We start from the raw sequence: 26,773 nt of genomic DNA, 5'->3' as shown, positions 1-26,773 counted from the left end.
ATTTTCTGCCAGTTTCGTAGTTTAATTTTACTTAATGCCTGAATAAAATTTCTTACACTATATATACCAAAATTTCAGTATGCATTTCTCAGTTAATGGATGTATCTAGGCTGATTCCATTTCCTAGCTATTGCTAGTAGAGCAGAAATAAACATGGATGTTCAAGAATCTCTGAGATGGGTTGCCGAGTCTTTGGGTATATACATACACAGGAGAAGTATAGCTGGGACATGTGGCAATTCTATTTTTAGTTTTTGAGAAACACAAAATCGCTTTGCAGGAAACTAATTTGCATATTTTACCTTCATCTTCTCTTCAGTGCTTTACTTTTTATGGATCTACCAACACCTTTGCTGCCTGGTAGAGTCATGCCCCTTCAGGAAGTCCAGCAAAACTACTAAAGCTTCATTCCAGAACCAAGTCCCACACTGACACATCTTCTTTCGTAAAGCCCTTGTGCATACAGGTCTGCGAAGCCAGTCAGCTGGGTATGAAGCCCTGCCTCGCCTGTTCCTGCCACACAGTCCTTTTTACCCATGCGATTTCAGACACTAGTGAACATGTGGCCCCTGGGCACAGAGCATGGCTCCTCCCATCTGGTCTCTGATTACAGTGTCTGTCTCAAGGAGGGATGATCTGATGCATAGCTTATTTTCTCTACTTTCACACCACTCAGACAGAAACCATCTGTCCCCATGGCCCCGTGTTAGAGGTTCTCCCCCATTGTGCATAAAAATCCTTGTTCACTAAGCAGTTCTGGTGCTGAGCATGTCTTGACTTCCATAGTATCTCCCAATGCACTCTTACAAGATCATGGAAATTCTGAGTTATTATTGAAAGATGTTTATTAATTTGTCACACAGTGATTTTTGTAGCCTTTGAGTTTTCCAAGGACTCTCTTGCGTAGTTTTTATTCAAACGCGGCTTATCCTTACTTGTGTGGTCCCATGAATGTGATTGTATTTCCTTTTCTCTCCAGTCTAAAGGTTTCCTTCTCGTACCTTCCTTAGAGCTCAGCTAGTAAATTCCTGTAGTCTTTCATCGCGCATTCTTTCCTTCTATTATGACAGCTTTTCTAGACATAGTAATGTTAACTGTTGTCTTGGGACTTGGAAAACATCATTTTAATCTCTCCTGACTATTGAGTAGATTTTTATGCTTTAACATTTTGTCAGAAGTTTATGTTAACTCTTCGCTTTACTATTTTAGTTGTATTCAGCTTGATTAAAAAAACACTATAATTCTAATTTCACCAGGCTTATTAAATCTGGCTTTCCTCCTTGCTATTTCTATCTACTTTTTTGTTTAATTTACAACATTTCTTATTTCATTAACATTTGCTTTTACTTATTAATTTTAAATGCTTTATTGAGAACATATTTCTATTATAATCTGTATATTCATTTCAGAACTAGTTATTGTTTGCTTATTGTAATGCATTGTTTATCCTCATACAAAAATATCATAACTGAAATTGTTCTTGTTCTCAGTGTATTTGAAGTTTTTCATTATTGTCTTTCCTTACAATGAGTGCTATTTAGTGAACTAATTAATTGTATTAAATAGGTTTTATTTAAATATATAATAAACACTTTTCTTATACATTGTTATATAGTTCAACATTAACTATCTATGATGTTTATTTGTTAACTGTTATATTGCTTTAATGACAAATTTGACTACTTTTGATAGTTTAAAAAAATTCAAAGTGTAGTATTTTCACATTTTTGATTATGTATTATATATAACAGAAAGTTCTGCAGATTGCTTGAATTTTTTAATGGCAGAGTATACATATTTGCTGCAGTCAGGTTTGCACTGCTGGCAGAAATCACCCAGCTGAGGGCAGCTTATAGGAAAAAAAAATGTTTATTTTTATTTTGGCTTACAGGCTTGAGGGAAGCTCCATGATGGCAGGGGAAAATGATGGTATGAGCAGAGGGTGGAAATTACCCCCTGGCCTATATAAGGTGGACAACAGAAACAGGAGAGTGTGACAAACACTGGAAAGGGAAAGCTGGCTATAACACCCATAAGCCCACCCCCAACAATATACTGCCTCCAGGTGACGTTAATTTCCAAATCTCCATCAGCTGGGAACCTAGCATTCAGAACACCTGAGTTGATGGAGAACACCTGAATCAAACCACCACATTCTCATAAGCCCACCCCAAACAATATACTGCCTCCAGAAGGGTTAATTTCCAAATCTCCATCAGCTGGGAACCTAGCATTCAGAACACTTAAGTTTATGGGGGACACCTGAGTCAAACCACCACATTCTGATCAGCCCGCCACCAACAATACGTTGCCTCCAGAAGGCATCAATTCCCAAATCTCCATCAGCTGGGAACCTAGCATTCAGAACACCTAAGTTGATGGAGAACACCTGAATCAAACCACCACATTCTCATAAGCCTGCCCCAAACAATAAACTGCCTCCAGAAGGCGTCAATTCCCCAATCTCCATCAGCTGGGAACCTAGCATTCAGAACACCTGAGTTGATGGAGAACACCTGAATCAAACCACCACATTCTCATAAGCCCACCCCACACAATATACTGCCTCCAGAAGGGTTAATTTCCAAATCTCCATAAGCTGGGAACCTAGCATTCAGAACACCTGAGTTTATGGGGGACAACTGAATCAAACCACTACATTCTGCCTCTGACCTTCATAAACTGATAAACATACAAGATGTAAAATGCAATGCATTCATCCGACTTTAAAAGTTCCCACAGTTTTTATCAATCCTAATGATACTCAAACATCCCCAACGCCTTTTAACTGAGCTATAATACCAAAAAAAAAAAATCACCCCCAAACCCATAATGGCACAGAATAAACATTCACAAAATATTCAAGCAATACATGATTTAAACAGGGCAAACACCAAACTCTGTAGCTCCATGTCCAACAGCTTTAGCCAGTGACAAGTTTCCAAGTCGAACAATTCTAATCAGCAGAAAGTCTCTGGAGTTCCAATTCTGCCCCGCCAGCTAGGCTACTCACAGTCCTGGAAATTTCATCTGGGGCTAGCAGCTTTCCTTAGCAGCCATCTCATGGTCCCGACATCTCCATTGGATCCCCACTACAATCCTCATCCTCATGGCCCCAGGGGGTCTCCATGCAGGCATCCCGCAAACCTGCTTCACACTGCCCACAGTCATTTCCAATACACAAGACCGTGTTGCAACCTCAATGGTCCTCTCTTTCCTGCATTTTTTATACTCCACAAGACCAGGTAGGGTGCCAAGTTATTAATATAAGGGAGAATAAAACAGACTTTGAGAAAATCTGGACACTTCTTGAATACTCAGGCCACTTCAATAGAGTCTACATTCCTCCTATTGCCCGAATGCAAGTCCAGCTGGCCCAATCTCAATGTTTGTAATCTCTCAAACAATTTGCAGATGAATGGGCAGTAGTTTAGGCCCAAAGATTTCAGTTTTCTCTGCACTATATCCCTCTGCTCATACCAGTCCATTTCTATGCAAAGCAACCTTGCACAACTTCTCAGGACATGGGCATAACAGCAAACTTCTCAAACTGCTTGCCCAGTCCAAGCAAAACTCTTTCTCACTCTCAGAAGCCAAACCACACAGTCCATAGTTATTGCATTCAGGTCTTTCAACTCTGACCAGAGTATTTCCTCAAGCTGTACTTACAGCACTACAAGGCATCTCTTAGGTCAAAGTTTCAAATCCTTCCACATTCCTCTTGAAAGTCAGCTCCAAAAGGACAAAGCCACACAGTCAGATATCTAGCAGCAATCATACTCCTCCGTACCACTTTACTGTTGCAGTCAGGTTCGCATTGCTGGTAGAAATTACCCAACCAAGAGCAGCTTGTGGGCAAACAAAAACAAAAACAGGTTTGTTTTGTCCTACAGGCTCAAGGGAAAGCTCCACGATGGGAGGAGAAAACAATGGTATCAGCAAAGGGTGAACATCACCCCGTAGCCCACATAAGGTGGACAATAGTAACAGGAGAGTGTGCCAAACACTGGCAAGGGGAAGCAGGGAAGCTGGTTATAAAACCCATAAGCCCACCTCCAATAATACACTACATCCTGGAGGTGTTAATTTCCAAATCTCCATCATCAGCTGGGAACCTAGCATTCAAGACACCTAAATTTATGGGTGACACCTGAATTAATCAAACAAACCACCACTACATATATATATATGTATATGTGTATATACATATATACACATATATATGGTATTTCAAGTCTCACTGCAGCCCAGGCTGACAGGAATTCACTACATAGTCTCAGGGTGGACTCAAACTCATGATGATCCTCCTACTTCTGCCTCCCATGTAAGTGCTGGGATTAAAGGTCTGTGACACCTCACCTGGCCTAGAAAATAGATATTTTCGAAAAAATATCATGTAATCATTATTCTCTATTCCTCAAGATGGCTATCTTGAAAAATAGTATATTTTTCTATGCCTATTTGTTTTCAGAAATTTAAAGTCTTTAATATCATATACTGTACAAGTGACTCTTACTTTATGATGGTTTAAATGGCATTTAGTTACATATTGGGTAGAAGTTTAAAAAGCAAAAAGGAGAGTAATACAGGTCAATTCAGAGCAAAATGCAGGCACATCCATCCCTCTGTGCATGTGGATAAGAAGACATACTCCATACACTCTCCTTTGCCCCCATTTGCAGGCGTACAATCAATCTCCTTAGTTTTCCCACCTGTACTATCAAGGTAGTTCTAATGTCTTCCATTTCAAATACAACTGTAAACCTTGGTGTTTCATAAGGTTAAAAATCAAAACAAGGGGCTGGAGATATGGCTTAGCAGTTAAGGCCAAAGTACCCAGGCTCAATTCTCCAGTACCCACAGAAGCCAATCTCACAAGGTGGCACATGCATCTGGAGTGTGTTTGCAGAGGCTGGAGGCCCTGGCACACCAACACCCACACCCATGCACTCTCTCTCTCTCTTTCTCAAATGAATAAAAATAAAATGTTTTAAAATGCTGTATAACAAAAATCAAAACCATACAAAGGTAATGTTTTCTGTCTTTCAATTCCTCCTCCCCTAGTTGAGTTAGGACTGTGTCTCCGGAAGAGTCTAAATTTAGTTTTGCTTCTTGCGTCCCTTGTGAGGGTAGGTCAAAGAAGACACATACACTCTATGCTCACTGCTTCTGAACAGTGATACATTCCTTGACATAATGTTAATGTAGAGAAATTCTATTTTGGGCCTTCACACAGCTTTCTATTTTCATTCCTCAAGGGATATAACAGAGCCTAGTACATCAGAGGCCTGTCATTTAGTCATATTTTCATGCATATGATTTTATTTTCAGTAATTAGTGAAAAGTGGTGGAAAATAATTATCTGTCTTACTTTGATATTACACATATTTCAAGAAAAAATTTCTCACCAAAAATTGTAAGAACATGCATATATAACTGCCACAAACTGATTCTGTATATCATGCCTAAATAACCAAACACAAATAAGGTTAAGTTGCATAAATTATTTTCTTTTACTTAACTTGGTTGTGTGTGACAGAAATTCACTGTGTCCATGCTGGGCCGGAATTGACTACCCTGCTGGCTCAGACGCATGCTGACTGTAAGAATGAAGAGTGAACTAGGCTAAAGAATTAAATTATTTTGTTTTTTGTTATGGAAGTGATATTTTCCATTATAAATTGTATTCTCCATTGAACATTACTCTTACTAATAAATAGACATACATGTAACATATTTTGAATGAATATAATATTTTGGGGTACTTAGTGTATTTTTTTTAACTCAGTCAGTATCATTGATTGTTTTCTTAACATATTTATCTCAAGTTGTAGAAACATACAAAGTGAACAAGGCCTAAGTTTAGTAACAACTGGACTTAGATGGCCTCAACTCACCCCAGTCTTTTCAAAGCTATTTAGGATTTGGACACAAATTAAATTTTCTTATTCTTATTAAAAATAATAGTATTAAAATGAATAAAACCAATATTTAATATTGGTATTTTCATTTATAAAGTTTATGCTCATTTTATCCACCAAGATTGAAGTGTTTTATCCCCTGAAGGTGTTAAAGAAACCCTGGGAGCAAAAATGAAGTACAACTCTTCGAATTAGAAAATTGAAATTTCTTAATATGAAACTGTGTACTTTGTGGTACATGTTTGATAAATTTTTGGAGAAGCTTCCAGGTCCTAAGCAACACTCCTTAATGATGAACCTCAGGCAAGGAACCTTGGTAGTATGGACATTTTTTTCATGAAAATGTTTCAACATTTTTCCATAAATTGGAGCCATACTCTAATTTTTATTATCTTTAATTTTCTTGAATCATTAGCAAAATAAAACTATCACTTTTCCTAAATCTTTTTTTGTTTTGTTTTGTTTTCTAAATCCATCAGATATTTTCAGTTTATCTTTTAGGTGATGTTTTCTTATTATTTATTGTTGGTCGCTGGGGGAGAGAATTACAAGATCAATGTGTTGTGAGATTCCACTGGATGTATTGGACATCAATCACCCCAGTGGAATTCTTTTGCATTTTTCTCTTTTGATAGAATATCAGCATGAGATTTTCTTCAGGAAATGAGAAACTTTCAGGTTCTATGTATGTTTCCATCTCCATAAAACTTCTCTTGATGAGTCTTATGAAATCATTTTGCTAATGTTAAATTTTAATATATTAAAAGCTGCATAAAATATTGATAGTGATGGTGTTGTACCAGACTTCAAAAACGCTGCATGAATCACTCATTATGAGGACTAATGATGTTAGTTATCAGCTAGGAACAATTTGCAGTCAGCTTGTCAGTGTTTGTGACTAGGCTCTGCCTCTGAGCAAACCTCAAGAGGGAGAGTTTGTCAGCTGCAGCATGGGCATCATTAAAAATGTCACACTGCGTCACACAAGGATTGTTGAAACAGCATTCTTCAGAAAACTTAGACAATAATGAAAACCAAACTTGTCAGAGAAGGTTCTTCTCTTCAGAATGACTGCAGTAAATCTTAAAATGAAGGTCTCAAGGTAATCTAGAGAAGAAAGTGGACCAAAATGAGCAGTAACTGAGTGAAGAACGGTCAGTCAAGTAAATTTAGATACAGGAAGAAATAGGTTAAGCGGTTAACTTGCTCTGGAAATTAAACTGCATTTAATAAAAAAAAGCCAGAAGAGAGCTGGTAAGTTTTTCATAAGAAAGCCAATAAAATTCATACTAGTATTGTTAATGAAGTTGCCATGCACACAATGCCATATTTTTCAACAATTTCATAAGAGACATTTGGTGAGCAACAAGAACTACATTAAGTACAATACAATTTTAAAAAAATGAATGAAATTCAGACCAAATCTGTTATAGGAAAATGGTGGAGGGGTATAAAAATCAATCTATATCAAATTGTTTCCTTGCAGTCATATAGGTAAGAAGGATTTATGACCCTATATTTAGAAAAGTCACTGCTGTCAAATTCTTGAACAAAATAAGTCATGGTTCAGCCTGAATATATTGCTATGAAAGATAAATATCTCTTACTTTAAACAGCAACATAACACAGACACACATTTTCTGATCTTTATTTCAGAAATGTTTTGAGCCATATGCAAATATCTACCCTCAAATAAATCATGGTGCTTCAAAATATGATATAGTAGTCTTGTAATTAATAAAGAACAGTCTAAGAAATTTGTTTCAGGAAATAATAGAATAAAATATGGACCATCATCTTCATAGCATGAAATAGTTACTTTTATTTATTTATTTTTAAATTTTATTTTATTTATTTGCAAGAGAAACAGACAGAGAGAGAATGGGCACACCAGGGCCTCTAGCCACAGCAAACCAGCTCCAGACTCATGTGCCCCTTCTGCATCTGTCGTATGTGGGTCTTGAGGAACTGAACCTGGGTCCTCACACGGCTCCACAGTGACTCCAGTGCTCATCACCATCCCTAAGTCACTGAACCAAGCTAGCTCGTCACCGTCCCTGAGTACCTGACTCAAGCTAGCTCATTCCCATGATCAGTTGCAACAATGACACAGATATAGGCAGAGGTTTGATTAATTTCTTTTTTAATTTCTTTTCTTTTCTTTTCTTTTTTTTTTAGTTTTCTCATCTCTTTCTCAAATTCTTTCTCATGACTTATTTAACATCTATTATAATTTACTTCTCTGTGTTTGATCCTCATCTCGTCCCGGTGACTTATGTTCTGCAGTGCATCCATCTCCTAGGCTTCCCAGGCAATTACTCCTTCCTATTAAGCACCTGGGATACATATATTAATTTTTTGTGGATGTTGTGTGATTTCTGAATTATTCTTCTTATGGCATTACATATATATTTCCAAACACATAGCATAGGTATATGGCATTCATCCTTTCCAATTTGTACGTAAGTACTTACATTCATACTTTATGGACTGAATCATCTGCACGTGTGTGACAGCAGAAATCAGCATATGACTTGCACTATGCAATTACATATTGTCAAGTTTTGTTAGAAAGCTTCAATTATTCTGAGAATAACATGACAGAAATTTCCATTCTTCAGACATAGCAAGCAAGCTTCACATTTTCTTTCCTTACTTTTTTTCTTTTTTTATTTGGACTGACTGGAGGTGAGTTATAAAATTTTATGCCTCATCCTGTTTGACTTTGACTTTTATGACCTAACATTCTTTCATTTTCTTTAGCTGTTTCTCTATATAAAGTGTATTTCAGAAGAAACTCCAACTAAGTGGCAAGCACAGTGTTCTTGATATTACAGTTATCAAACTGTCCATAACAGTGGTGAACTTTTGAACTACAGTAAAAATGGTGCTACTTCTTAGTCTATAAAATCACAGAGTTACAGGAAGCCACGAGAAAAGCACACATTCATTACATGGGCACTTTACAGCCAGAAATTATATTTTAGAATAATGTATTTCGAATTTATTTCTTCACTTCCTCTGTAAATAAATAATCAATAAAATATCCATTATTAAACCAAAACATTTAATACTTATTTTTGTTTAAAATACACTCATAATAATTACGTTAACTTGTTGACTAGTTCTCATATATGCTTAAGAATTTTGTTTAGTTAGTCTTTACATTGTAATGCATCCTTCATTTTGTTTGTAGTACAAATTATTTTATTGCTGCTGGAACAAAACACACAACCAGAGCAGGTAAGGGAGTAAGAGAGATTAATCTGGTTTACAAACTCAAGGGAAAGAATGTCAGGAGCAGTCAGCCAGATGTCACAGATTTTTGTTCATGCATGGAGGAAGCAGCATGTATCCACTGTAAGTGGTGCTCAGCAAGCTAGATGTTACAGTCTCCTTGCTTACCCCAGAAACACACCTGCTCTATCAAGACATCACCTTCCAAAAGCTATTAGTGCTGGGGACTGAGCATGAAGAGTAATTACGTACATATGTCTGTGGTGCCCATTTTGCATTCAAACTACAATACTAGCCTCCCTAAAATTGTGTTTTCATTTCCACATGATGGTTGATAAGTCTAAACCTATTACTTAGTGGGCTTAGATTCATTTTCATACATTGTTGTTGCTCTAAAATTCTACTTCCCTGGTATTTTAATGTCTTTACTTCCTGGCCTAGCTTTCTATATAATCAGCTGTTAGATTAGACCTAACTTTCTGTACTAACTCCAAAATTTGTTTAGATTTATGCACAGTAGGACCATCTTAATGTACTTAATTTTCAACAAGCATAGTTTTTAACTATTTTATTTAATTATTTGATAGAGAGACAGGCAAATAGCCTTTAGCTGCTGCTAACTCCAGATTCATGGACCATCTTGTGCATCTGACATTTTGTGGGTACTGGGAAACTGAACCTGGATCATTAGGCTTTGTAGAAAAGTGTTTTAATAGCTGAGCCATCTCTCTAGTCCCCAAGCATAGTTTTACAAAGTTTACACTTTGGCTGTTTTTATCTTTTTAACTATTTTTTCTTACTTGCAAGGCAATAGCAATCCTTAACTCGTACATTTTAGAGGGGAGAACTAGCATGTGCTAAAAGCAGCTGGTTGCAAAGTAACTACTACAAACAAGTGCATTATTATATTTTCACTCAAAATCCAATAGAAAATTATAAATAGCAAGAAAATTTGTCTTGAAAATTCTATTCTTTTAGGGAGTATTCCTTTTGGTTAAATCTCTTTCAGTAGATTGAAAGACTTATAAATTGAGAGAAAAGAATCCTAAATTGTGTTAGAAAGAATTCCAAATATCAAATCTGGAAGTTAATGCTCATATCATGTTTTTGCTTGAACATTTGTTTCATATGGATTATTATCTTAGATGGAACATTTCAACCTTAAACAGTAATATAAGTAATATAATTTTTTTCTTATTCTTAAATAAATGAGGGACTATTTTTGTTTTGTAACTCTCTGTGTTGCCACTTACTAGTATAGATTTTTATAAAACTGATTAGAATATTTTTTTTTCATTTCTGTGCTGTAGTTGATAATCAAAACAGTACCCAGAAACCTTGTTTGTGTTGGGAATGTTTCTTCAACTCAATAGTATATACAATCTCCTAGGAGACAAGCCTACTTGCAAGTCGGTGACAGTTCCTGGATTAGGTAAATTGACATGGGAAGACCGGTTCTAAAGGTAGATGACGTCGTGCACTGAGTAGTGTCAGGCTGTATAAAAAGGGAAGCTGCACCAGTACCAGTGCTCCTCACTAAATGCAGTGGTTTCATTCAGGTGTCCCCCATAAACTCAGGTGTTCTGAATGCTAGGTTCCCAGCTGATGGATATTTGGGAATTAAAGCCTCCTAGAGGGAGTGTATTGTTGGGGGTGGGCTTATCAGTGTTGTAGCCAGCTTCCCCATGCCAGTGTTTGACACACCCTTCTGTTGCTGTGGTCCACCTTATGTTGGCCAGAGGGTGATGTCCACCCTCTGCTCATGCCATCGTTTTCCCCTGCCATCTTGGAGCTTCCCCTAGAGCCTGAAAGCCAAAATAAACCTCTTTTTCCCAGAATCTGCTCTTGGTTGGGTGATTTCTACCAGCAATGTGAACCTGACTGCAACACTAACCCTCTACATTGTGACCATGGAGGCAATGCGATCGGATGCCTCATGGTCCTGTCAACATGCCTTACCCACCACTGTGGATGGTACCCTTGAATTAATTATGAGACAAAATTAACCGTTCCTAATGTCTTTTTCATCAGGTATTTTATAATAGCCACAAGAAGAGAAGCTGATACATAACACTAGTTCTGACATATAGGGGCTTTGGCTATGATGAACCTGGCAATGCAGAACTTCTTTGTGGGAAGAATATGGGAGAATTTGGAACCCTGGGTGAGAAAAGCCTTAGAACACTGAAGTCAGAGCTTAACAGGCCATTGTGGCAGCAATGTGGAAGATGTGAATGTTGAAAGAAGTGCTCACAGTGAGGTTCCTGGCTCAGCAGACTTCAGGGAGAATCAAGGACCCTACTGGGAACTGGGTTTGTGACATATACTGACAACAATGTGATGCTGCAGTCCAATGCCCATGACCTAAGAGCTAATGGATATATATATATATTTTTTTTTTTGTACAAGAAATCTCAAGCCAGGACAATACTCAGGTATTTCATGATTACTCATTCCTTCTCTTATCCAATACTACAGTGAGCAAGAGCAAGAATCAGAGCAGGATGACCTGAAAAGCCAGTCTGTTGGAAGAAATTAGGAGGCCTAAAGTTGCAGACATAAAAGGTCCAAAGTAAGAAATCTTAATTGTTGATGTTTAACATCACTAAGGAGAAACTTGTCGTTTGCACTGCACCCAGATTCCTTGACTGGCCTCACTGGCCCTCATTGCAAGAACTTTGACCCTATCTCACATTGCTGACCCTCAGAGGGTCTCTGGAAACATGATGAAATCGACAATCCCCACCACCTTTATTTCTCATGCTCCTAATACCAGGATGACGTAGGTGTGTTCTCAGGTTCTGCTGCCAGATCTGAGTGACACCCAGGTCTTGGAAGACACCTGAATGCTAATGTTAGGGATTAGACTTCCTTCAGTGTTCTCCTTCACAACTTCTCCTCTAAAGGAATTCACATCATGACTAGCTTTAGCAGTGAGTGGCTTGGGTCTTGTCCTCAAGGTATCCCATTGCTGAAGTGTAGACCAACTGACCTATATTTAATGGTGGTAATCTCCTTAAAAATTACAACTGGGAAAACAATATAAGTCATAGTAACTTTAAATTTGCTTACTTTTCTTTCTATGCAAATCTTAATTCTTTTTTCTCTTATCATTATCACTTACATTTTCCTTTTTTACATTGTAGATCTGATCAGGGCAGCTAATGCCATACCACATAGGCAATGCCATTCTGCCTTGAGATTTCCTCTGTCAGACTCATTAGACCATTGCTTTTAAATTTCACTTGGCACAAGTGCCCAGGATATGTGCAGAATGCAGCAAGATTTTTTTTGTGAGACTGTTTTAACATCTACCGTAGTTTGCAGTACAGTCCTTAATCTCCACTGGAACCTTGTGAGCTGGCTTTCACACTCCACATGTCCTTTTCTTTTCATTCTTTCCCTTCCTACCTCCCTCAGAATGTGCTACTTAACTCTGTATAGAGTATTGTCATGTTTTTGTTTTTCTAGCCCAAAGTTCCAAATCCTCTCATATAACTCATGAAAACCAGTACCAAAAGACTAAGATCCATATAGTCAGGTTTATTGTAGCAACAACCACACTTCTCCACACAGATTTTCTGTGTCGATTAGTTTCTCATTACTAGAGATTAAAAGTGCCTTATAAGAACTGCTTCAGGAAGGAAAGTGTTTATTTTCAGCTTGATTTTCCTAGGGGAAGTCCATGATGGTGGGAAGCTATGGCAGGAACAGAAAACTGTGATCACATAATAATACCAGTAGGGAAGCATGAGAGAAAGAGAGAGAGAAAGAGTGCAATGTCATGCGGGGCCTCACTACTAGAGGTCAAGGTTCACCACCAGTAATGTACTATTTCCAGCACAGTTCCACCTCCTAAAGTTCCTATGCCCTTCCCCCAAAGAAACCTCAACTGGGAATGAAGTATTCAGACATACAAGTCGAGGGGACATATGTGACCACCACAACCAGCTTTCCTATCTCTCAACTTCAGGACCAGGGAAACAATGTGACAACTCACCTCATGGTCCCGCAAACTTGACTTTCTTGCCATTATGTACTATGTCATCAACCTGAGCCAAAATAGATCTTTATTTTTTTGTTATTTTTTAATCATTTTTATTTATTTATTTGAGAGTGACAGACACAGAGAGAAAGAGGCAGACAGAAAGAAAGAGAGAGAATGGGCATGCCAGGGCCCCAGCCACTGCAAATGAACTTCAGACGCATGCACCCCCTTGTGCATCTGGCTAAGGTGGGTTCTGGGAAATCGACCTTTGAATCCGGGTCCTTAGGCTTCACAGGTAAGCACTTAACCACTAAGCCATCTCTCCAGCCAGATCTTTCTTTCTTTAAAATACTTCTGACAGCTATTTGGCAACAGCAATGAGAAGAACAACTAATGCAGAGTACAGGGTAAATAAATGCATAAAGAGGTGTTATAGCATAGTGATTGATACCAGTTCAAATGTGGAAATAATTAAATTTAACAGGATCATAATAAAAAATGACATAAATGGTTCATATAAGAGTGGTTATAAATATTTAAGGACCAATTTAAATATTTTAGTAAGGAATTCTTTTTCAAAATGAAGACAGCTAACTATAAAAGAAAGTTTAAGACACTCTTAATTCATACTTCCAAAAACTTAGAGTACCTAGATTAATTTTAGAAAAATTACATTTCAGAGTAAAGAAATGTATCAAACATCAGAGGATTGGTACATTAAGATCACTTTCATAAGAAGACATAAGAATTCTAAGAGTTTATATACCAGACAATCACATCACATAATCTCGGGAGAAAAGAAAAAAACTGATACTATTTAGGTGTTTGGAGATGTAAAGACATTTCTATCCACACTGCTAAGTGAAGATAGAGAAATTCTACAAGCATGGGGATGTCTTTAAAAACACTGACAATAATCATCCACTAGATGATAGTTACAGACTATCTTGTCCAATAAGACCAGAACAACACATTCTTCTCAGATTCACATAGAATATTGTGCTAGAAAGACAGCATCCTAGATGCACAATGATGGATTAGAAGTGGCTAAATAACACAAAATGTTTCAGCATATGTGGTGGTTTGAGCCAGGTATCCTTCATAAATTTAGGTGTTCTAAATGCTAGGTTTTCAGCTGAAGAAGACTTGGGAATTAATGCTTCCTGGAGGCAGTTGGGGGCAGGCTTATGGGTATTATAGCCAGTTTCCTCTTGCCGGTGTTTGACACATTCTCCTGTTGCTTTTGTTCATCTTATGTTGGCCAGGAGGTGATATCCACTCTCTGCTCATGCCATCATTTTCCCTGTCATCATGGTGCTTCCTTTCTAGTCTGTAAGACAAATAATCACAAGCTACTGTTGGTCGGGTGATTTCCGGTAGCAATGCAGAACTGACTACAGAAGTATAGTTGGTATCTAGGAGTGGTGTCATTTGCTGCTAGACACCCGAGGTGGCCTTTTGGAGCTTATTTTTAAGAGGAATGTGGAAGGATTTGAAACCTTGGCTCAAGAGATGCCTTGCAGTGCTGTAGGTACAGCTTGATGGACTATTCTGGTAAAAGTTGAAAGACCTAAATGCAGCTAGATCTATGTACTGTGGGTTTGACTTTTGAGGGGGAGAAAGAACTTTGCCTGGAATGGGCTAGAAGCAGTTTGTGCAAGAGGCTTGCTGTTATGCTGTGTCCTGATAATTTGTGCAGTGTTGCTTTGTGTAGAAATGGACTGTGGTGAGAAGAGAGATATGGCACTGAAATAAAATTTTTGGGCTGAACCTTTTTCCCTTTCAGCTGCAATTATATGAGATTACAACCTTTGAAATTGGGCTAGCTGACCTGCACTGTGGCAACAGGAAGAATGTAGACTTTTTTGAAGTCGCCTGAGTGCTCAAGAAGTGTCTTCAAAGTTCTTCAAAGTCTGCTTTGTTCCTCCTTTTATTAACAAGTTGGCACTCTGGTTGGTATTGTGGAGTACAAGAAACGCAGAAAAGAGAGAGTCACTGAGTTTGAAATGCAGTCTTGTGTTTTGAAAATGGCCATTGGCAGTGTGAATCAGGTTTGCTGGATGCCTGCATGGAGAACCAAAAGAGCCATGAAGATGAACCGTGGATTGCAGTGGAGACCCACTGGAGATGCTGTGACCATGAAATGGCTGCCAAGGAGAGGTGCCCGCCCTGGTGAGGTTTTCCAGGACTGTGAGTAGCCTAGCTAGAGGTGTGGAATTAGAACTCCAGAGACAAGTTGCTGGTTGCTGGATGGAATTATCAGATTTGGAGACTTGATACTGACTAGAGTTGTTGGACTTGGGAGCTACAGAATTTAATATTAGCCCTGTTTTAATCTTGTATTGGTGGAATATTTCTTTACTATGCCCAATGCCATCTTTTGCAGTATGAATGTGTATTCGGGGCCAGTTTGAGTTTTTGAGGGGCTTCTTTGGTATTATGGCTCAGTTTAAAGACCTTGGGTTATGGGGATGGCTGAATACCATTGCAATTGATAAATACTATGGGGACTTGTAAAGTTGGACTGAATGCATTGCATTTTACATCATGGATGGTTATCAATTTATGGTGAATAAGGGTGGAATGTGGTGGTTTGATTCAGGTGTCCCCATAAACTTGAGTGTTCTGAATGCTAGGTTCCCAGCTGATGGAAATTTGGGAATTAAAGTCTCCTGGAGGCAGTGTGTTGCTGTGGTTGGGTTTATGGGTTTTAGAGCCAGCTTCCCCTTGCCAGTGTTTGGCACACTCTCCTGTTGCTATTGTCCATCTTATGTTGGCCAGGGGTGATGTCCGCCCTCTGCTCATGCCATTGTTTTCCCTGCCACCATGGAGTTTCTCTCTTGAGCCTATGAGCCAAAATAAACTTTTTTTTTTTTTCCCTCAAGCTGCTCTTCGTTGGGAGATTTCTAGCAGCAATGCAAACCTGATTGCAACAGTATATCAGTTACTTAAACATCAATACCCAAAAAGTAGCTAGAAAATCTCCAGAAATATAGAGAAGGAATGATTCACAACAAAGGAAATCAAGAATGCAAATTCTAAAAATCTGTCCTGTGCACAGAGCATGATTTCTTTACATGAATTGTTGTGTAGCTATTTCCTCTGAATGGCAACATCCCCTATTTAAGGAAGGAGGAAGACGTTGAAGATGTGGGCAAGATAATGAAACTTATGATTTAAGGTAACTCAGAAAGTTATAAGGTTCACAAGGACACCTCTCCAAGTTTATCAAAGCAGTAACTAGTAGAAGTAGGGAGGGAAAAAATGCTCAAAGGCACTACCTTCAGTTAGCCAAGGGGATCTACCAACGCTATGTTTGTGATACAGCTCATATTGAGAAGAGTTTTATCTCACCCCTTCCACTATAAGTAAACCTTCATATAAGTAACTACAATAAACATATCGTTTCACCAACTTAAACATAAGTATAATTATTGAATTATTGTTTTGCTCAGTCCTTGGTAAGCTATCTGAGCTAAGTAGGTATTTATGCAGCTCTCCCTGGGAAAAGACTTACAATATCAATATATTAGAAAAATAACATACGTGGAATTATGATATATAATATGTGTCTACCTTAAGAAACTGAAATAAGGAAAACAAATTTATGTGCAAAGGAAGCAGAGAGAAATAATAAAAACTAAAGGAGAAATCATTAAAATTAAAAGGCAGCTAACTGGTGGCTAATGCGACAATGCACGACCCATATTCCCCAAAGAGGAAGGTCCCTGTGGAGTGGGGAGGACAGGGAGGAGGCTAACGATGGTATCAACTTGATTGTATACACTGAGTACAAAACTCATAAAAAAATAAGACAAAGGCAAAGAAAGGTAGAAAAACAAAAACAATATCAAAAACAAAATTATATTCTTTGAGTAATCAATAAGAAGAATAAATATATTGCACTACTATCCAGAAGAGGAAACACAAAGTGAACCCCAAATTGAGTAATATCAGAAATGAAAATGGAGCCATTACTAAAATAATTGACACTTTAAAGGATTAAACTACATTGTGAACAATTACATGCTCAGAAATGAGAAAAGAAAAGATGGCCTCACTCCTTTAAATACAATGTAAAAAAATAATCGCAAAAATAGTAATGTATGATTTGAGATTTATTATGTCTATTAAACACACTAAATTGGTAATTTAAACCTTTCAAAAGGAAACAAAAAACAAAACACATATTCCTTTGGGTTTCCAAGACAACATATAAACACTTGCAAGTCTTGACTCAATGTGAAGAGAAAATAAAACACTGAAGAAGTAGAATAATCAACAGTTCTTACTTCTACTGGAGAAGTGAGGTCACACCGCAGACTGCTGTTTTACAATCAGAGTGAGGAGCAGAGACTTCTGCAGGAGGCCAGTGCTGGAGGAGACGCTGGGGCCCTTCACCTGGGACAGACGGGCACTTCTGAAACTCAGTCCTGCTGTGGGCCTCCCCTTGCCAGCTTTACCCGCACATCCTCCGGGGACTCAGAGCACACACTGGGGGAAGCCACGTGTGCACAGGGTATGGAAAGTGGAACGTAAAGGGGCACAGCAGACCTGGTTAAACGTCCTCCTGTGCAGCCCTTGACTTTAGGCACACATAATGGAGGCCACCACCCAAGTTGGTCTTCCTGACAGATAAATGAGAAGTTTCAAGAATCATTATCACAGGCCTTATTGCAAAATGCAGGTGTTTTCTATTATCTAAGGAATGGGATGGTCCCTTTGTACAATGTACCATGACCTTCCTGTACCTCTCTGTTTCTAAATACCTTTATGATTACATAGCATAGAATGTTTCTTGCCTCAGTTCTGCCTAACTTTGTGTTTTAACTTCCAACCTGTTTTTACAGTGAACATCTGGCGGTTTTCTCCAATAAAAGCTGACGCTCCCAGCAGTTCGAGGCTGCATCCTGAGATCCTGACATCTTGGATGCAGACTTGATATACCAGTTTCATTCTTTTTTTCTTTTTCTTTTTCTTTTCTATCTTATTTTTTTTTAATGCAATAAAAATTTGCCTCACATTTCATAGATCAATTGTCTTACTTGTGTGACTTTGGACCCCATGACAGGTACAAATAGGAATACTTTTGAAATATGAAAGAAATCCAATTCTTCATAATTAGGCTTGTACTCAAAATTATTTTGCCAGTGCCAAGCTTGCAGGGCCTATAGCCGAGTCTGGTATGCTGAGGAAGGAGAAAGACCGAGGCAAAGCCCTTTGGCTTTTCCTGTGGGAAGAGAAATATGCAACTCCAGCTGTCATTTGCCTGTCGGAGAGAAGACAGGCAATCCAACACTACAGGGCCCTTTGTCATTTCACTGGGGGGGTCAATAGATGAGTAGGTACCACCGTGTACCAACTCCCACCTAAGAGGTGAGAAGTCAACTGAGAAATATTAGTGAAATCTTTGCCAGGGACAAAAGCCCACCAAATTTTGACCCCAAATCATAAAAAATCAGTTTTTTTTTTTTAAACTCTGCATGTCATAGAGCTTGTTCTCCCTGCCCCTATTCTTTTAAAACTCCATTATTTACAATATCCACAAATGCCCTAATATATTAGATTCACCTCTGGATAAAAAAACAAAAACAGGGGCTGGAGAGATGGCTTAGCGGTTAAGCGCTTGCCTGTGAATCCTAAGTACCCCGGTTCGAGGCTCGGTTCCCCAGGTCCCACGTTAGCCAGATGCACAAGGGGGCGCACGCGTCTGGAGTTTGTTTGCAGAGGCTGGAAGCCCTAGCACGCCCATTCTCTCTTTCTCCCTCTATCTGTCTTTCTCTCTGTGTCTGTCGCTCTCAAATAAATAAATAAATAAAATTTTAAAACAAAACAAAACAACAACAACAAAAAAAACGTGGTTTGGAGACATGGCTCAGCTGTTAAAGGTGATCTCCTGCAAAACCCAACACTGTGACTACAGTTCCCCAGGACACAAATAAAGCCAGTTGCACAAAGTGGTATGTGCATCTGGTATTCGTTTGCAGTGGCAGAAGACCCTGGCATATTATTCATTCCCCATTTCTTTCTCCCCCCTTCTCTCTCTGTCTCTCTGTCTCTCTCTATCTCTATCTCCGTCTTTCTCTCTGTCTCTCTCCCTCTTTCTGTCTCTCTCCTCATCTCTCCCTCTGCTTGAAAATAAATAATGAATATATTTTTGAAACTGAAAGACACTGTAAACATACAAAATGTTTCCAGAGACTGAGTCTATACTTTAAGCTTCTTAGAGCAGGTCTTTCAAACAAGTACTATTTCCCTGTGAAGGATTTAAGTGAACAGAAGCACATAACATTTGCAAACTGTTGATGAAGAAAGAGAGTGACTATAAAAATGAATGGCTGAGGCTGAAAATCATGATAGAAAAATGAAAAGAAAGAATGTTTAGAAGGGCTTATTATAGATTCTGCACTGCTGAAGAAAAATCTCAGAAAAGATATGACCCTTGAAGTTAGACACATAGTAGAAAAATATAACAAAAACTGACCCCAAGCAGGACATCAGAACATTCAGACAACTACAGAAACTGTCAGTACGCATACTAGGGAAGTAAGTATAGAAGGTTAAATCTGAAGGAGATGAAACAAAGCCAGAAATATTTAAAAGAATAGTGAATCAGAATTACCCCTAAAGCACTGTCAGAAGCAAAACCATAAATCCTGGAAACTCAGAGAACCCTAACTGGGATAAATGCCGTAATCATTACAGTTAGGCCTTTGTGATTTAAGCTTTAGAAGATCAATGTAAGAGATAATTTTAAAGAGGCTTATGGCCACACTGACTTTACTTCTTGAGAAGTAATGATGAAAATCATACTCGACTTTCCCTTTGAAATTATAGATGCCAGAGGAGGGGAATTCTGAGAGAAAACTCAACAACTAAGAATTCTATACTTTGAAAAATTACCTTTTAAGTTGGAAAAGAACCTGAGAGATTTTTATACAAACAAAATCAAAATATATTTTTCTCTGTACGTCTGCCTTATAACCAATGCCTAATTTTGTTCTCCAGAAGGAAAGGGAATTACAACATTCACACACTTGACCTACATAAAGAAATGAAGCAGCATAGAGGGAATGCGTAGACAAATATAGCAGGGGTTTATTCATAATTCTTAATCCAATAGATAATATTTTCTTCAAAATATACATTGCAGAAATAAATGAGTGTGTGTGTGTGCACTCACACATGCACGCACGCATCTGTGTGTGCACCAGCTACATTTGCACTACCAGGACACACATGTGACCAGATGAGAGGAAAGCATTTATTTCAGGCTTATGTCTTGAGTAGGAAGCTGGCTCACTTCAGTGTCGGCAGCCGAGAGAGAGAGAGAGAGAGAGAGAGAGAGAGAGAGAGAGAGAGAGAGAGAGAGAGAGAGAGAGAGTGAGAGAGTGAGAGAGTGAGAGAGTGAGAGCGAGAGCGAGAGCAAGAGACAGAGAGAGAGAGGGAGGGAGGGAAGGAGAGAGAGAGAGAGAGAGGGAGAGGGAGGGAGAGGAGCGTCAACAGCAGCAAGCACCAGCACTCAGGGCAACTGCTGTCTATGCATCTGTAGGGCTGGGCTATGAGACCCAAGCTGCAAGGTTAACCTGAATCTTAACCAAAAATACCTCAGGCTATGGGGACCTACATTAGCATACAAACCACCACAATATCCTTACAAGGAAAAACAAACACCTAAAATGCTGTGTATATCCAATTTGAGCATGTATCCTTGTATTACAAGTGAAAAATATTTATAGTTCATATTAACCAAAAAGATACCTGCTTTCCCCCAAAATACTAATTTAACCACTTTCCCTTAAATCCTGTTAAGTAAATTAGTTTCCCTATAAGGGACAACTAGGTATCATAGTCAACATGTTGGGGTGACTATCTGCAAAGGACAGTGCTCAGGAGATCCTTGGTTGGTACACTTAGAAGTAACCTTTGACCTAATGTATTTTCTTTTATGGGTACCATATATATGGATACACCATAGTTCTTTGAAATTGTTTTAGACCCTTCCCCAAGACAAGACATGTTATATTTAGATTGAAAAAAATTTATAAAAGGGTAAAGGGTGATATTTAACAGAAACTGGCAGGAAAAGGGGATTTGGTGGATGAGGGGTTCAGGAGTGTATACAGGGAGAGCCATAGAAAGTGATTATGATCATGGTGTTTTGTCTGCATGCATGGAGGTTGTTGATGAAAAGTTAATTAAAAATAAAGAAAAGCTGGCTAGACACATGGCTTAGCCATTAAGGTGCTTGCCTGAAAGCCTCAGGACTCATGTGCGATTTTCCAGGTCCCATGTTAAGCCAGACATACAAGGTGGCATAAATGCCCAAGGTCACACATGCTCACCAGGGGGTCCATGCTTTTGTTGTTCGATTGCAGTGGCTGGAGGCCCTGGCATGCTGATTCTCTCTCTCTCCCTCTTTCTCTCTGTCTCTCTCATAAAAAATAAAAGGCCAGTCTATTGGGCTGCCTCAAAATAAAATAAAATATAAGGAAAACTAAAATGTAGGATTTTTACATTGATACTTTAGGTAATTATTTGCATTTTTGTTTAAAAATGCATAAACCAGTCAAATTATGATAAATGTTAACCTTCTTCTTCACCTTCTTTTTCTTTTTTCACTCTAGCCCAGGCTGACCTAGAACTCACCATGTAGTCTCAGGGTGGCCTTGAATGGCGATCCTCCTACCTCTGCCTCCCGAGTTTTTGGATTAAAGGCGTGTGCCACCGTGCCTGGCTTTAACCTTATTCTTAAACCATGCATAATATATTATCTTTGTTTTACTTTTGAAAATGAAACTCTGAGATCACAGCATGTTGATTAACATTCATAGAGTCCTTAGGTGAGATAGCAGAAGCAAGCCTTCAGTGCTCGGAGGCACGTTCCGTGCAATCACAGAACTCAAACCGAATCTGGACTCCGCAGCGCATGCTGAGCCTCCCGCCGAGTTAATCTATGGGAGTAGAAATGCGATTATATTTTTCTTGAGCTTTTAGTCTTTGTAGGCTAGTCATTCTAACAGGAGAATCACCTGCAGAAAGTACCGCATTTCAAAATTAAGTGTAGTTTGGTAAACTTTTCCCTACCTCACTCTTGAAATACGGGCCCAATTCAAATAATGTCAAGTGTTGGGATCTAATGCTAAAGCATGTCTGGCCTCTTCTTTTGAACCTGATAAAAATCTCACTTACATAGAATGCGAGGTTTGGGGACCATAAATATCTCTCAAGAACAGGAAGAGATACAACCATTCAGGCATTGCCTATGCATGAAAGTAGTATTGGATGTTCAGGTGCTAAAACTCTGGAAGTTTTCATCCTATTGCAGTAGAACTGAATATTCAAATGCCAGACATCTTTGGGCTCATGCTTGTGACTCAGGACGTGAGCCCATGTGTTTAGACTTGGCCAGTTAGTTCTAGGTCCATAAGCTCTTGGCTCCTAGAGCAGTGGCAGAGAGGGGTAGTAGGCTTCTAGGGCCCTGTAGGTGGTCTGCACTGTCCGGAACACGGGATCCCAAGTTGCAACTCAAGGACGGCTCCATGAGTTGCAGTGGCAGGAGCGGAGCAGATAGGCAGGTTTCAGGGACAAGGCGGCAGAGCGGCGTCACGCTGCGGTGATGCTCTGAACCCATAGGCCCATGTGTGCTTTGTTTCTGCTTGTAATACGCCGTCAATTTATAAGCTAGAAAGTATTATTTCATCAATTTCCAAGCAAAAATTAGTCTTCAAAGTTTTGTGTCTCATATACAGGTTGGTTTATATTAGAATCATGTCCTACTTCTCTATTTTTTTTTCTTCCAAATTTTTATTAACAACTTCCATAATTATAAAAACTACCCCATGGTAATACCTTCCCTCCCCCTACTTTCCCCTTTGAAACTCCACTCTCCATCATACCCCCTCCCCATCTCAACCAGTCTCTCTTTTAATTTTGATGTCATGACCTTTTCCTCCTCTTATGATAGTTCTCTAATTCTTAATCACGTAATTCTGGAAACTTGCGCATGACTCAGAGCATTAATGCTGAGTAATGTTTTCTTATGTAGTGAATGAAAATTTCACATATGATTATATATCCAAGTTATATAATAAAGGTTCATCTGACAAGGGCATCTTTTCTTCCTTCTGGCTTTTATATTTCTAATGCTATCAAATCTAAACACAAAAAGTAGGACTAGATAGATGGCTCAGCAGGCAAGGTGCTTGCCTGCAAAGCCTAACAACCTGGGTTTGATGCCCAAGCACCAGATGCACTAAGTGGCAAGTACATCTGGAGTTCATTTACAGTGGTTGGAGCCCTAGCATGCCCAGTCTTTCTATCTCTCCCTCTATCTTTCTCTCTCTCTCTCTCTCTCTCTTTCTCTCTCCCTCTCTCTCTCTTTCTATTTATATCTCTCTGCTGGAAAACAAATAAATACAATATATTTTTAAATAATTCATATGACATTATTGATCATGCGCTGTGCACAAATCATTTTGCAGGTTGTTTGGGAAAAGGACATTTTGAGAAGACATCCACCCTGCCTTCAAGTGTGTGTCATTAGTGGTAAGATACCCACAGAACCGGGTATCACTAGACAGACTTCCACACAGAATTTCTGCCTAGCTGTAGTTTGCAATGGTCATCAACTCCAACATGAATATTTCTCTCATGGACATTTTCAACATTAATGCATCATTTGAACACTTGCAGACTATTTCCACATTTATTTTCTGGAATTCTATAAATTGACATTTTGAAATGCAAAAGATAAAAATATTGAACACTGCAAATAAATAATAGTTATAAAAATTACTAGCTGCAATACACCTCATTGGAATTTTATTTCTTTCAATGAACTGTACCTTTTAACAATGATCTGAGGTACTCAATGGATAATTTTTAAAGCCTCCCCTCTAGCCAATTTCCATTCGAAACAGAATAAAGGACACAACATACATAATGTGTCAGTTTTTATAATCTGGTGTAAAGTTACCTATTCTGAAAGGCAAAATTCTCCAACTTTGGGTCTATTTAAGTTTTGGAAAATGTGGTTAGGAACTAACATAAATAACTTTAAAATATAATTAAAGTTTAAAAATAGAATTAAAGGTAGATGTAGAGGTAAAACATGAAAGGAGAAAGAAGAAAATATATTTTTTAAATAAAAGTAAAGGTGGTCCACCTTGATGGTACAACTGTAATTCTCTTATGAGGGAGGCTGAGGCAGAAAAATAAATAATTTAATACAAGCCTGGGGCTACACAGGAAGTTCAAGGACATTCTGAGATTAAAGGGACACAGAGAGAGAGAGAGAGAGAGAGAGAGACGGGGGGGGGGGGGGCGGTGGGGGGGAGAAGGAAAGAAAAGAAAATTAAATAATAAGAAGAAAACAATATGAAAAGAGTATAGACAACTGAACTTTTACATCCAAATTAATCTTTGACATCATTCACTTCAGAATGAAAAGAGCACATTCTTGGTAACCTTTCTGAACTCTGAGACATTTTGAACTTGAAAGGGAATTGTTTCAGAATCCAAGGTCTCAGGTTTGGAAAATAAGTAGCAATTTGTATGGTTATTCAAGGCATTTTTAACTGTCTTTTATTTTCTCCTAGCAATATTATTTCAGACCTAATGGAGAATAATGGATGAGGGAGAGCAGGGAGAAATCTATTCAAAACAAATTACAAAAAATAATCAGAACTATTCTGTTTGGAAAAGTAAAGATATCAGCTAAGAAATGGTCTTATTTCTAGTCTCCTATAATTTGCTCATAGTAGTTTAGAGGCCTTCATTGATAACGTAAACTTTCATAAGTCCAGATAGACTTTTGCCCACTTATATTTGCATATGCATTTTATTTCCTTATCTGTATCCATTTTTCCCTAATTGATAAGCAATTTCCTCAGGGATCAGGCAGTTCCAGGCCAAGCTCAGAGGGCTGTAAGGCTCAGAGAAGCTTTACCAAGAGTAACAAGAGAGTCAGCTCTAAATGTGGCTGGAAATGATCCTTCTACTTTGGCATGACTGAGGCTAACCATCTTACAGCTCTCTTCTGTTGTTCCTTCTCATATTTGACAAGGTCAGTAATATCAGAGCAGCGGAGCCGAGATGGTTTTCTATCAACTGAGCATCAGACCACTCAGGCAGGGAAGACACAGTATTAGATTAATTCAGAGAAAGTAAATAAATACCATTTTGTATTAAATTCTACAACTTATCCAAAGCTCAATATACAGAATGCACATAAAAATGTCAAAAATATTTTGCTTTGCTTTTATATTTAGGCATCATTGCAAGCATGTCTCGTTTACTTTTATAGATGTGTGCATTTTATATTAACTCTTTAATGATCTGCCTTTCCAGGATTTTGCTCTTCTAACATACAAGCCATTTCTGACTCTTGCTTTGTAGGGCTCTACTGTGCTAACTCAACATGTAAAAGAAAAATGAATCAAAATCTCATGCCTGCAAATAGCCTACTTGTTAAAATGCTGGCAACTATAATGGAAACTTACTTGATTTATGTGTTTGTTGCTTATTGATTAATGTTCCAATAACATCCAATGTTTCTAATGCTATCTTAGAGTCACTACTATAGCCTAGGTCTCTAGATTCAATATTCTAGTAGGTATTTTTAAAGTCTTAGGGGAATGTTTTCACACTGTTTTCGATATATTTAGGTCTTTGGTCATCAGAACGGAATATTGCACAAGTTTTGCATGCTAAACTGAAACTACAATCTTGTCAAGTATTTTCCATCACCCCCCAAGGAGCTACCTCCTCTACACTGCTTGGTGACTCAACGGGCTGAAACATAGAACACAGACCTAACTGACCCAGAAAATTGCACATGCTTTTCTCATTGTAAAATCTGTACTCAAAGCAGTGCAATCAGCATGGTGTTTCAGAGACAGCTGGTTAACCATAGTGAATCAAAATCTGTAATATGTTTAGGATGAATTAAAAAATTAAATCAGCTACTAAAAATTATAAAAATGGTGAGAATAAGCATATCCAAATATATCACCATACTGTATCTATAGACCAGGTTACAAAAGTGAGAACAAATTCAGGTTTTACATCACAAAATTCACTCTAATTCTGTTTTAAAAATCAATCTTTTGGCTGGAGAGATGGTTCAGAGTTTAAGGTACTTGACTATAAAGCCTAAGAACACAGGTTTGATTCCCCAGTACCCACATATGCAAAAAGTGGTACCTGTTTCTAAGGACATTTGAAGAGGCTGGAACTCCGGGTGAGCCCTCCTCTCTCTTTCTCTCTTTCTCTCTCTCAATCTTTTCTGCATCTCTGCAAATAAATAAAGAAAATATTTTAAAAGTCAGTTGTCTAAAATTACTCTAATCTGTGATAATAACATTTAAATTTTGCTTTCACGTATTCATAATAAAAACCCAACCAGTCAGGCAGGTGGTTTTAAGGGCAGTGCCTGCCACAAAGTTTGAACAAGTAGTTATTTTGATTTTGTTCTTTTTATTCTTGTCAATGTGTTGAGTACAAGTAAAACTCTGATGGAAATGTATGAATGAAAGCTGGTTCTCCTATTAAAAAGACGTGTCTTTAAAAGCATGTGGACATGAATATTTGTAAATATGTTGATGGCAGAAAAAGGAAAAATAGG

Source organism: Jaculus jaculus, chromosome 14 (assembly GCF_020740685.1).
Source record: "Jaculus jaculus isolate mJacJac1 chromosome 14, mJacJac1.mat.Y.cur, whole genome shotgun sequence".
In the NCBI taxonomy this organism is placed as follows: domain Eukaryota; kingdom Metazoa; phylum Chordata; class Mammalia; order Rodentia; family Dipodidae; genus Jaculus; species Jaculus jaculus.
Note: the sequence above shows the minus strand (reverse complement) of the source record.